The 13,007-nt window shown below is 43.1% G+C and overlaps 1 pseudogene; it reads right to left on the bottom strand.

Annotated features, from left to right (window-relative positions):
- Positions 1–13,007, bottom strand: part of LOC115690173 (benzyl alcohol O-benzoyltransferase-like) — a 72,368-nt pseudogene that overhangs the window by 16,916 nt on the left and 42,445 nt on the right.

Genomic DNA, 13,007 nt, shown 5'->3' with positions numbered 1-13,007 from the left:
AAGTACATGTGCAAATTACAGAAAATAAAAACCTTTATATCCTCAGATCATGAACAAGATTTGGAACATAAAGGTGTTTCAGGGATGATATGAATATGTGGATATGAAACTTACTGGATTTGGGATTTTAGGAAGAAGAGTGAAGATATTATTCAATAGGTAGGATTGGTGTATTAGATATGGAAGGAGATCTGGGTATGGAGATGAGTGGGTGAAGATATTCAAGAGGAAGGAACAGTGTATGAGAAATGGAAGGAGATCTGGGTATGGAGATGAGTAGGTGAAGATATTCAAGAGATAGGATCAGTGTATGAGATATGGAGAGATTGAGAGGATTCTCTGATTTCAGAATAGATGAGAGAGATCGAGAGGTTTCTCTGTCTTGTGTATTTTCTAAAAAAAGAGGGTGCCTTCTTTAGAGAGAATGAAAGGGTATTTAAAGACGAAGTGGTCTACTGTAGCTATAGTGTACAGTGCTTTTCGTATAAAATATCTTATCTAATCTTCTTCCTTGCTTCTTTGACCGGAGGATGCATGGAAGGTAACAATCTCCAGGATCTTCGTTGTCAGCTAAGTTGATGCCATAACAATCGTCCTCGTTAGTGTTCCCGCTGTGATGGGAATGAGAGGAACACTGAGACTCTTCATATTCAACAAGAGTTTGTTTCAAAGCTTGGTAGAAATCTTCTTCTGTTTGAGCAGAAGCCAATTTTGAAACTGCAAAGGACTTGTTATGTAAAAATGGAGTGGCTTTTGAAGTAGACCTCTTATTAAGCCATTTTATCACTGTTTGTTCATAGATTTTTTCCCAGAATTTGAAACCATCCCACCATTTGATTTTGTATTTTCTTATCAAGATTAAAATGTTGGGATCATATGTGGATTTTGTGCATCCAAATTCCCAGGCAGTGACCCAGGAGACTCTGGAATTTATGAAATAAATCATGAGAGGAGGGAATGCCTCTTCAACGGGCAATGGTTTGTATTTTCTCAAAAACATCTTGTAACCAGGTTGGGCTGCAGTATGTAAGATTTCTGGAAGGGGGCTAAAACCTTCCCACCATCTATTGAACCAGTATGGAATTTGGTGAATGTCAAAGTTTTCTTCAAAATAAAAATGCTAGGTATGCCTGAAATTTATATTTTGTCTAAGAAAGACATTCCACCAGGCTTGTTGGTAATCAAAATAGGTGTAGCTGGGTTTGTATGGAATAGATTGGGTAATTCTGATAATGAATTTGACTGGAGCTATGGGGTTGGGATTCCACTCATAAGGATGGATGATCCTTACTATTTTTGCAGTGGAATAATTGACGATATCGGTATTTTTATATTGAAAATTCTTGAATTCTATTGAACCTGTTTTCTTCCAAAATTTTCTCGTAATATTCAACTGTTTTGTAAGGATCATGGGGAGTATAAAACCATTTTTTCCCATATTTTTTGCGAATATATTGGGATCTTCAAGCCAAAATCCTTTTTCAACAGTATATATTTTTTCGAAAAGGTTTTTTGCACAAATTTTGATTTGGTTACTTGAAAATTAGGAGGGGTTGCCGATGGCCTAATAACCACCTCGCTGGAAATTCTTTCATATTTAATGGAGAGGGAGACTGTACCTTTTATGATATTGAAAGTTCTGTATTTAGGGATTTTTGCAGTGTTTGCAAAGTTTCTTTGGGTAATATGGAAAGAAGTTGTGATATTTGCATGGATGGAGAGGGTTGCTGTTGTTCTATTGAAAGTGGTTTATTTATTGAAGGAAGTTTACGTTCAGGTGTTTGGGCTGCTTGGAGCCAACTCTCGTGTGATATATGGAAAGAAGTTTAATGGCTCTGATAGCATTTGGGAAGTTTATGCTCTTTGATGCTATGTTTAATTTGTTTCACAATATTGGTATGAATCGAGGTTCAAGGAGGAGGTTCTGTCACGCCCTGAACCCTATCGAGCGCGCGACACACCTCTTTGGTCGAACATCGCGACGTCCCAGAAAATCACCGACCTAATTCAACTTATCAGAGATTTAAAACACCAGCGAAAGCCACAAACACCCAGACAATAATTGACTAGGGGTAAAAAGGGAGAATAGACATTCATTACTTATCCAACTTATACAATATCCATCATATACAACCCATATCATATACATGCACACCGAACTATTAAAACTACACACCATCGATATCAAAAAGATCAGTAGCATGGGTACCCTATCTGCCTAAACATGGAACACCTCAAAAGACCTACACTCAACCCCTACTTTAGCCCCTACGCCCTTTAGATGGCGTCCGCTCCGAGTTTGACTCCTCAGGCCCCGAGTCTGAATCCCCCTGAGCCACCTGCTCCTCTGAGGACTCCGAATCAGCCTCGATCTCAATTGGGTTGTCTATATCACCCAACTCTATCGGAACCTCGACCCGCTCCTCCTCATCAGGCTCCTCTTCTGGCTCGTCCTCTGGTTTCATCTCTGGGTCTTCTTCGAGCTCTTCTTCTGGCACCTCTTCAGGTTCTTCGTCAGGGTCTTCTTCTTCTGGTTCCTCCTTTAGTATCACATCGAGATCCACATCTATAGGATCATACCCTGCCTATGACTCCTTCGGCTCCGGATCAGGCTCGGCCACGGGAGGTTCAGGTGTTGCAAGTGCGGCCTGAAGTCCAGACTGCGCTAGACTAGTATCCAAACTAGTCATCTCACCGTTAGGAGGGGGTATGGCTGACGGATCCCAATCCTCAACTCCGTCAAACGGAACGTCAAAGCCACGGATGAGGCCAAACTCATCCAACCCGTCCCTAAACATCCATGCGGTGTAGGTGTGGGCCTGCCACTGAGGTAGTCCTACGTCTACCCATACTACAGTAGTATATTTCACCCAGGTCATATTTTATCTATCAGATATTCTACAATATCATGGTCGGTGTGCATCGGAATCCCAAAACGCTGTGGCGGCGGCGGTGGAAGGTTCATGACTTAGGCCGGGGTTCTGAAATTGTTGGTTGAAACAACCATGAGAACACATCTCAATAAGTACACACCCCAAACCTCACCTAGGCTAACACGTACCTCCAGACAAGTTCAAACATAACACACTCAGCCACCACATAATAGGCACACAATTTATACTTACCTGGGCTTTTCCTGCGTGCAACCTGCACGTTAGCCACAATAACACAATTTCCAATCACATCCACATTTCAAATATATTTCACGCACTCGCTCCTGCCTCATCACACTATTTTCACCAAACTTGCCAGTGACCCGTGTAATAGTACCGCCTCAGGTTCACTGCGACCATCTCATATTTTCCACTTGACTCTCCAGTGACCCGTGTAATAGTACCGCCTCAGGTTCATTGCGACCAACTCATATTCACGACACTTCTTAGCCCACGTAGTGGTACTGCCTCAGGCTATGTATATTGCCCGTGTAATGGTGCCGCATCAGGCTCAACATCCACTACCTAAGGCACAACCCGCGTTATGGTACCGCCTCAGGTTGGCCGTCCTCCGGTAATACCGGGCATCGTCCCACGTAATAGTACTGCCTCAAGACGGATCAATTCCCCGCGTAATGGTACCGCCTCAAGGATTTTCGTGACCACACATACAACCTCGTGCACAATTTCTCATTTATTCGCTCACTCAATTTACACATCAACATGCCAATATACTAGCCGATCAAGTTCGGCCCGTGCACGCACCAAACCACACGCATTTCTTATGCTTAATAAACACCCAATCACGGCCAATTGCCCATCAATACAATTCAGTCCATGCGCGCACATAACGGTCCACATTTCAATCAATCAATTCACCACTCAACAAACATACAAGGCCACCATCGGGCCCACAATTACAGCCACTATTGCGAACATAAATTTAGCATTTCCGAGTCTATTTCCAGCCCTAGCAACCCCCACAATCAAGCCACAACACAGCACGTCAAATCGACACAAATAGTCCCTAACTTGGACCATTCGCTCATTAATGCGAGCTACAATTTCCAGCACCTAATTCAGCCTCAATTCAGTCCCAATTCATCACCATTGCACCACCAAAGTCAGCCAACATCAGCCCCTAATAAATCCACACAAAACAGCCCTAACAGCCATTAATTAATCCTAAAACAGCCCCTAATCAACCCGATTCAGCCTCTAATCATGTCTATCGATACCCGATATCTTAAATAGGGTTTAAGGGGCGACTTACTTGGAATCTAGGCTAGCTCAGCTGAAGAGGTGGGGTGGTCGACCCAATGGCCACACAATGCGAACAAATGACTGCGCGAAGCGGCCGAACAAACGGCGGCGCACGGTGATCGGCAAAGTTTACCTGTTGGACGGCGGCTGAACAGGACAGAATGAAGATGATGGTGATTCGGTGGGGACAGAACAGGGGAGAGAGAGACGGTGAGGTGAGCGGCGGTGGTGAGGCAAGCGGCCATGGCGGCGGCGAGCTACTCCGGGCACGGCTGATCCGACTAGGCGAGAGGACGGCGGCGGCTGTTGGCTAGGCCGGACGGCCACGGTCACGGTGGGGAGGGGTTGGCTCGGTCGGGAAGGGGAGAGAGAGAGGGTGAGGCCGAGAGAGGTGAGAGAGAGAGAAATGAGGATTATAAATGAAGAACACCAGTAATTGGTGTCTAACCCAAGCCTAAATGACCATCATGCCCCTCTCTCACATTTCCAATCAACGGCCAAGATTCGTTCTTACCTTGAGATCAACGGCTGAGATCAAATATTTTCCAAAATATCCAAGGGTAAAATGGGAATTTCACAAAAAAGTCCAAGAGCAAAATTGTCTAAAAATTGTCATTTCTAAAGTGAGGGTGAAATGACCAAAATGCCCTTCCCCATTTACACTTGGCCTTAACAAACTTCCAGGGGTAAAACGGTCATTTTCCATTTCTTGCCGAAATTCGATTTTTCTGAAGGATTCGGACAATCCTAAGATTGATCATGCTAATGACAACGTCGTCCAAATATTCTGTCATGACTTTCTAAATTTCCAATACCCAACTTGGTCTCTAATTAATGACTAAATTTTAAATAACGCAACTTGAGCATATCTCAAACTAACGGGTGGCTTTTGGGGAAATTCGCACTTTTGACCCGTGGCCGATACTAAATCAAGCCACGTTCAAGTTCACTCGGGTCGTGACGACCTCGGTTGTCACTTAATTGTGAGGATCGATCGCTAGTTCCGACGGGGTATAGGTTTGGGATCATTCGTCAATTCATTTCGTGATCAAGTGGAATCACCCGCGATCCACTCGTATGACAATGGCGAACTGATCCCTAGCTATCCTTGGATCGGCCTACATTGGCTCAAAATGTCACGTCGATAATTTTCATGGTCGAAAGTTGGTTCACGATCGAGTTCTTTGGTCGCGCGAATTTAAATCCCTAATTAGCCTTTCCCTAACGGTTAGTATTCTCGGAGTGATCAATTCCGGGCGAGATCCAACTACAAGCACATCCATAAACCATTCATTTCATAAATCCCAAGTGGGTCGAATTTCAGAATGTTACAGGTTCCTTTTTAAGTCTTTGGTGAAGGGGTTTGCAAATTATGTTGATATTTGGGAAAAAAATCTACAACATAATTCAGGCTCCCAAGAAATCTTTGTAATTGATTCTTATCTCATATTTCATCAAAAAAAATTTCAGCAAATAGTATTGATCTTTCAATGGGTATAATGGTTTCTAAATGAATATGATGTCCACACGAGAATTCTTACAGGAAAAATGCCTCCCAAAACACCCACAAGAAGAGACAAAGGCAAAGAAATTGCCGAGTCTCCAGAAGTAAAGCCCAAAGGCTTGACCAATATCACGAGCTGGCTACAAGCAGCTCAATAACTAGAGCAAACCTTCAATACCACTATATCTTATCAAGCCTATATGCCTTTGAAAAAAGAACCTAGATCACCGTCTTCAAGTAATGTCATGCCCTTTGGATTAAAAAATGCCCCATTTTACTTCTTGGTATCAGAGCCAAGGGGGAGATATAGTAACTCTTTTTAAGGTCATTTGTCACTTAAAGCGATTTCCTTCGTGGAGATCTTTCTAAACTTCTTTGCATGTCTGTTGTGGTCCCGGTAGTAAAACCTGTGATATTCCGAATTTCGACCCAATTTGGGATTTATAAAACGTGTACTTCGTCAGTGCTCTTATAGTTGAATCTCGCCCAGAACTGATCACTCTCGGATTATTTTAAATTTGAGATTTCGCTAAAATCGCATTCGATCAAATTTGGCCGTTATTTAGAGCCTGAACTTTGGTGTCGAATTTCTCGGAGTTCCGTGATAAATTTAATTGGACGGTGTCGATATTATTTGTGGCCAGCATCGATATTGCCAGGAATTATCAAAAAGTGAAATTTGGACCGAGTGCGGATTTTGACTAGTAGACCTCCCTCTTAGTGTATTTTATTAAATGTATTTGGCCTTTTTCATAAATCATAATTAGGGTTTTTTATGGACCGTTAGATCGACTTCGGGTTTGAATGTGGGCTGTTGGATCGCGATCGATTACTCTCTCTCTCTCGTCCCTCCCCTACGCACGCGTCCCCTCCCCCCTGTGCGCACGTCCCCTCCTCCTCTGACCCATTCAAACTCTCTCTCTCTCTCCTCCTTTCTTCTTCTTTCTTCTTCTTCGCCGTTGCTTCTGCTTCTGCTTTTCTTCTGCTCGCTCGACTGCCGACCACCACTCGCCGTCCGCCTTGTGCCTCCACTTGCTCGCTCGACGAGCCACTGCCTCCGCCGCCGCCCAGCCACCGGACGCCGTCGCTGCTCGCTCATCCGCACGCTTGGCAACTCGCTGGGTTGAGCTCGTCGTCTCCCAGTAGCTTGCAACCAGCCGCCGCCGTGCTGGTCGCCTGGCCAAGCTAGTCGCCGCCTAGCCACCGCACGTCGTCGTCGTCGCCAGTCAGCCCTGCCACGTGCCAGCGTCCGCCGTCGCCTCGAGACCGCCCAAACCAGTCGCCCCCGCCGTGCGCCGACGAACCGCCGCACGTTGCTCGCATGGCCGCCGTCCGATCGCCGCTCCTGCCCCCAACCGCTCTCCAGCTCGCCCAACAGCTCGCTGCCGCGGGTCTCACCAGTAGCCGCTCGTCTCACCGCCGTCGCCCGCGAGTCTCGCCGCCTCCTCTCGCTGCTCACTTCTCGCCGCCGCGCCGCGCCATTGCCGCTGCCATCGTCGCGCCGTTCGCCCGTCGCCGTCGCCGTCGTTATAAATCGCGCTGCCGGCCTTGTCGCCGCCGCTCGTTTGGCTATCACCAGCCACCTACCCGGCTCGCTTGGCCCGTTTGCTCCGGCAGGGCAAAGCAGCCTCGCCCGGCCCGCTATCCGGCCGTGGCCGAGTTGCCCCCGGCCCTTGCCGTGGCCGAGTTGCCCGCACCGTGGCCGAGCTCGCCCGGGCCGCCCGCCCCACCGTGCCCGAGCTATCCCAACCGCTTGCCCGCTCACCCGCTTGCTCGCCCAGCCGCTCGCCCGTCGCCTGGCCGAGTGCCCTACCGTGGCCGAGAGTCCCGGGCCTTGGCCGAGCGCTTTGCCGGCCGTTGTGCCCATGCCACGCCGAGTTCGACGCCACCTCGACCAGCCTTTGCAGGCTTTTGCTTGTCCTCTTTGGCTTTGGACCTAGGTAAGTGACTTCCTAATCCCTACTTAGTACATTGGGTATTATTAGACTTGTTTAGGGATTGATTAGTGTCGAATTAGCGGCTAAGTTAGGAATGGAATTGTTGATTAGAAAGTGGTAGGTTGTAGATTAAATTGTGGTGAATGTGTGGCTGAATTGTGGTGGGTTAAATGACCGAATTGTCGTGGCGTTTGTGGGTGGAATTAATGTTTGAATGTGGCCGACTTGAATGTCGGGTTGGTGGGCTAATGTGGTGAGCTTGTGGTTTGAATTGGGATGTTATGACGTGTTAGTATGGCAAACTGTGTTGTGGCGTATGTGCATGAGGAATGTCCTGAGGCGTGGTTACGCGGGACTAAGCCTGGAAGGATCGGAGGGTTGCCAACCTGAGGCGTGGTTACGCGGGTGTGGCTATAAAGGTAAGAAATGACCTGAGGCGTGGTTACACAGGTCGAGAGAAATGTCCTGAGGCGTGGTTACGCGGGATTAAGCCCAGATTGATCGGAGGGCTACCAACATGAGGCGTGGTTACGCGGGTGTGGCTAGTAAGGCAAGAAATGAGCTGAGACATGGTTACGCGGGTCGATTGAAATGTCCTAAGGTGTGGTTATGCGGGACTGAGCCTGGATTGATGGGAGGGCTGGACCTAAGGCGTGTTGACGCAGGTCATGGATAGTTGGTTGGACACGTATGTGAAATGTGTTTGGTTAAATTGGGTGATTGTACGTGTATATGGCGCTCGAGTGTTTATGTTACGTTCTTGAGCTATTATTGCATTATAGTGTTTGACTAACGTGCAGAGGTGACATGTGATGTGAGGCGAGGTAAGTGTGTGTATGAATTCGATTATGTCGATTGTTAGATTGCATGTTGGGACTTGTCTACGTACGCATTGGCCTAGGTGGGGTTTAGGTTGTCTGCTTATTAAGATTTATTCTCATTGCTGTAATGCAAACCATTTCAGATCCCCGCCCTTGAGCATGCCGCCAGCTAGGCGTTTTGGGGTCCCCATGCATACGGTGCATGAGGAGACCGAGTATCCTGCAGGTCCGCATCAGACCTACATTAGGCACCTCACTACAATCTAGGTAGATGTAGGCTTAGAGGACTTGCAGCGTCATACTTACTTGGCCTGGTTTCATCGTGATGGGTTGGAGACTACTAGGCCAATCTGTGATTTTGAGGAGCTACAGCATGATAATGAGGATGTTGTGAATTGGGAGCCCCGGGACAAGTATACTCCTGATGGTGAGGTGACAGACCCCGAAGATCCACCGGGAGAACCCCAGCCTCGAGCTAGAGCCTATAGTACCCGAGCCCGTACCAAAACCTGCGGATCCCGAGCTCGAAAAAGAATTTGAGAAGTCCGAGCCTGAAGAAGAACCCGAGCCTGTGTCGGAGCCTATAGAGTCCGAGCCCGAGGAAGAGTCAGGTATTAAGGAACAGCCGATCGAGATCAACTCGGACACGGAGTCCGAGTATTCAGGGTCTGATTCGAATTGGGCACCGTAAGAGTGTTTGGGTATTGGGTGTAGGAGCTTTTTGGTAGAGCCCTTTTTGTGTATTCTGTTAATCTACCCTACCACATGTCCCTTTTTGATGATGATGGTGGATCTTAACCCTAAGAGCCTAATGCCTGAATGTATGACCGAATGTTGTAAGTGACGGTTTCCTAATGCTATGCAATTATTGTTTTGTGCTACTATTATCCCTCTCTCATTGTTTATTATCTAGGTTGTTTATTTCGCTTCCACTTGTGTGCACATGTGGGTGTATCTTTTGGGTCGGTGACGCATCCTGGGACGTCGCATTCAATACGACCGATCGAAGGGGTGTTGCGAGCACGTTGGAGTTCGGGGCGTGACAAAACCTGGAGAGGTAATGAGACCGTTGATCAACATCAGTTAAAGAACTATAGAAAGAAGAAAGTAGTCTCGTGCAATGAACTTATTAAGAAGATCCATGTCTTCTTCAAGTTCTATATCACAAATGTCCTCACATCAGGGACCCATAAATAGAGAAGAAATCACTATAGAAGATTTTAATAAATCTATAGAAAATTGGATTATTCCAAAGGTTAAATTCAACCAAATATATGAACACTCAAATTTTAAATTTTTCGGGAAAAATGATTACATATTAGTTACTGAAGAAAGAGGTGTCCCTCTTTCTAACTCTTTTGCTTCAATACAACTATTAAATAAGGATTCTATAAAGAAGCATGCCCATAAATGAAATTATATTCATATAGGTTTAGTCCAAGTAGAAGCCAAACCCCTTACTAAAGAATGGCTAGATATTTCCTTACTTCTCGTTATGAGAGATGCTAGACTTTTGAAATATGATGAATCTATACTTGGGGCAGTAGAAACTAGTCTCTGCAGTGATTCAATATATTTTGATAGTCATCCTGGATTTACGGTCTCTCTTAAAGACAAAAATATTTTAAAGTCTCTTACTCTTCAAATAAAAACCCATAATTACTCAATAGTCGAAGGGTCAATTCCCATTGCACTCGTTTATACAGTTTATTACAAAGTTATGAACTCTGCCTTTGGAAGTAAAGCTTTTAAACTCAGTTCTAAAAGAGAAACACTTCTCTTACAAACTGACATTTCAAGAGCCAATATTACTATCCCAAAAATGGTTCCTTGGAATCAGATAACCCTTCCTGAACAATGGGAATTAGAGAACCAAATTCCCCAACGAGTTGTTCATAATTCTGATTCCACAAATATCATCCAACATCCAGAAGGAAGAGTGACGATACAGTTCTCCATAAGATGTTGTGATATTAGGTCAATTCCTTCGTGGCAATCTACTTCTTCCAGAAAGTCAGTAGATTTAAGCCCAAATCTACCTCCAATAATCATTCCAAAAACAAGACAACCAAGTGCTCCTCCTCTTACTAATATTAGCGGTATAGACAACCGATCAGGTATATCTAGGCCTGTTTATCAGCAAGAACAAAACCCAGAATATCCTGAACCCACTCCTTCTGAGATGGCGGATCCTGAGATCAATGTCTTAGAAAAAGAGTTTGTGCCAAATAGGATCTCTTTCTAAACCAAGAATTTAATTCTTTTAAAAATACTCAAACCAGAGGTTGGTTCTTTGCAAACTTGCAAGATCAAACAAAACAGATCAAGGAAGAATATTATAGATACATGCCCGAGCATGAAATTCAAATGTTCTTTTTTGACTAGTTTGAAGAATGTTTTCTACAAAACAAAGAAATATGTGTTTTAGATCAATTTTGCAAGTGGAAATTAGACAATGGCCAAACCATATAATCTAATCATCCTCCACTTAGAAAAATAAAATTACAACACCGAGAAGCTGAAATAATAACTTCTCCTTTTAAAACATCTTTAGAAATGGAGGGTATAGGTACAAAAAAGATAGTTGAACAAAATAATTATTTTAATCAACATCTTCATACTATAGGAAAACAATTAGATAGGATAGATTCTTCTGTCCAATCCAGTTTGACCCAAATCACTACCAAACCCAATATTTTGAAAAAACCTCTTTTTAGAAATTTTGAACTCCCTAAAAATCCTAACATAGATTTTGCTAGAGCCTTAGAAGAAAGAAAAAGAGCTATTAAGGGAAAATCAATTTCTAAAAAAGAATCTAAATCTTCCATAATTTTAGATACCCCCAAAATAGCAAATACTAATCTTATAGTAATAGACACTCCAGGCCAACTCAATGTTCTTGATGAATCTGATAATGAATCTATCCCTGAAATTAATAGAATCACGTGGAAAGACCCACAAATATTATATTTCTCCAGGGCTATACCGCCTGATATAGCTTTTGAAGAATTATCTTCTAAAATCCAAAATAAATATTCTTCAGGATCGATTTATGAATGGAACATAGATGGGGTCTCTGAACATAACCTTTTGAACATACTTAGCCAAATGGTCATACTTGCAAATATCTATAAAACCATCCTTGACACCACAGATCATTCAGTTGTTTATCTTATAATAGCAGGATTTACTAGCCAGTTGAGAGGATGGTGGAATAATTATCTTACTAACGAGCAAAGAATACAGATTCTTAATGCTTATAAGTTAGATGATTATGGTCAAAGGATTGTTGATGAGGAAGATCAACCTATCCAAGATGCTGTCAATACCTTGATATATTCCATATCCCAGCATTTCTTAGGAGACTCATCTCATATTCGTGATAAGAATTTAGACCTCTTATCTAATATGAAATGCAAGACTCTAGGAGAATTTAGAGAATATAAAGAAATCTTCTTATAAAGAGTTTTCCTTAGGCCAGATTGTAATCAACCTTTTTGGAAAGAAAAATTTCTTGCTGGTCTACCAAAATTGATAGAAGAACAAGTTCTTAATAAGATAAGAGGAGAATATGGGGAACAAATCCCATATAACCTCCTTTCTTATGGTGAATTAACTTCCTATGTTTATAAAATAAGAACTCAATTGTGTACCAATATACGCTTGCAAAAACAGGTCAAAAAGGAACAAAAGAACTCTAACAAAGGATTACGAGATTTTTGCGCCCAATATGACCCATCCTTTAAGATTTCAAAATCTAAATATTCAGGCAAATGTCCTCCAGAACATGAAGCTAAAAGGATTAGGAGAAAATTTAATATGAAGAAACACAAACAAGACATTAGAAAAGGTTATAATAAAAATAAATCCTTTAAAAAACCCTTCAAAAATATTGAATGCTGCAATTGTGGAAAGAAAGGACATACTTCCAAATATTGCAGAATGAGTAAAAAACTTAACGAATTAAATCTAGACAATGAAACTCTTAATCATCTTAGTCAAATCATGGTTGAGACTAATAGCAGTTCCTCTGATGAATCTGAAGAAAATGGACTTCAGGTTAATGATATTGAAACTGCTTCCTCTTTAGAATCAGAAGAATCTCAAAACTCTTTAGAAATAAATGTCTTAACAAAAGAGGAAGAAATTCTTTTACAAACAATTGATCAAATCGCTGAACTTGAAGATAGAATTAAATATCTTAGTGGTCTCCAATCTTCTATAACTTCCAAACAGCATTCTGATACCCCTTATATAATCTTTCTACCTTCCTCAATAGGGGAAAGAAAATTGTTTCTCGACCTATTTCCATAAACGATCTTAGTCAAGAGATCAACCACCATAAGCAAGAGATTCATAATCTCAAGCTTACCCAAATTAAGATGCAAAAGGAAATCCTATGGATAAAATCCAATTTTATAAAAGGAAAAGAAAAGATTGAAGAATCTTCGGAATCCCAATTCAATTCTAACCCTAACCTCTCCGATCCAAACTTCTTGCTCGTGCTTTCAGAAATAACAGCCAGAAAATGGTTTATAAATATCACTAT

This window comes from Syzygium oleosum, unplaced genomic scaffold (assembly GCF_021117445.2).
Source record: "Syzygium oleosum isolate NSW1041296 unplaced genomic scaffold, Sole_v2.1 Sole_v2.30, whole genome shotgun sequence".
Classification (NCBI taxonomy): Eukaryota; Viridiplantae; Streptophyta; class Magnoliopsida; order Myrtales; family Myrtaceae; genus Syzygium; species Syzygium oleosum.
The sequence above is the reverse complement of the archived record's forward strand: the minus strand, read 5'-3'. Positions and strand labels throughout refer to the sequence as shown.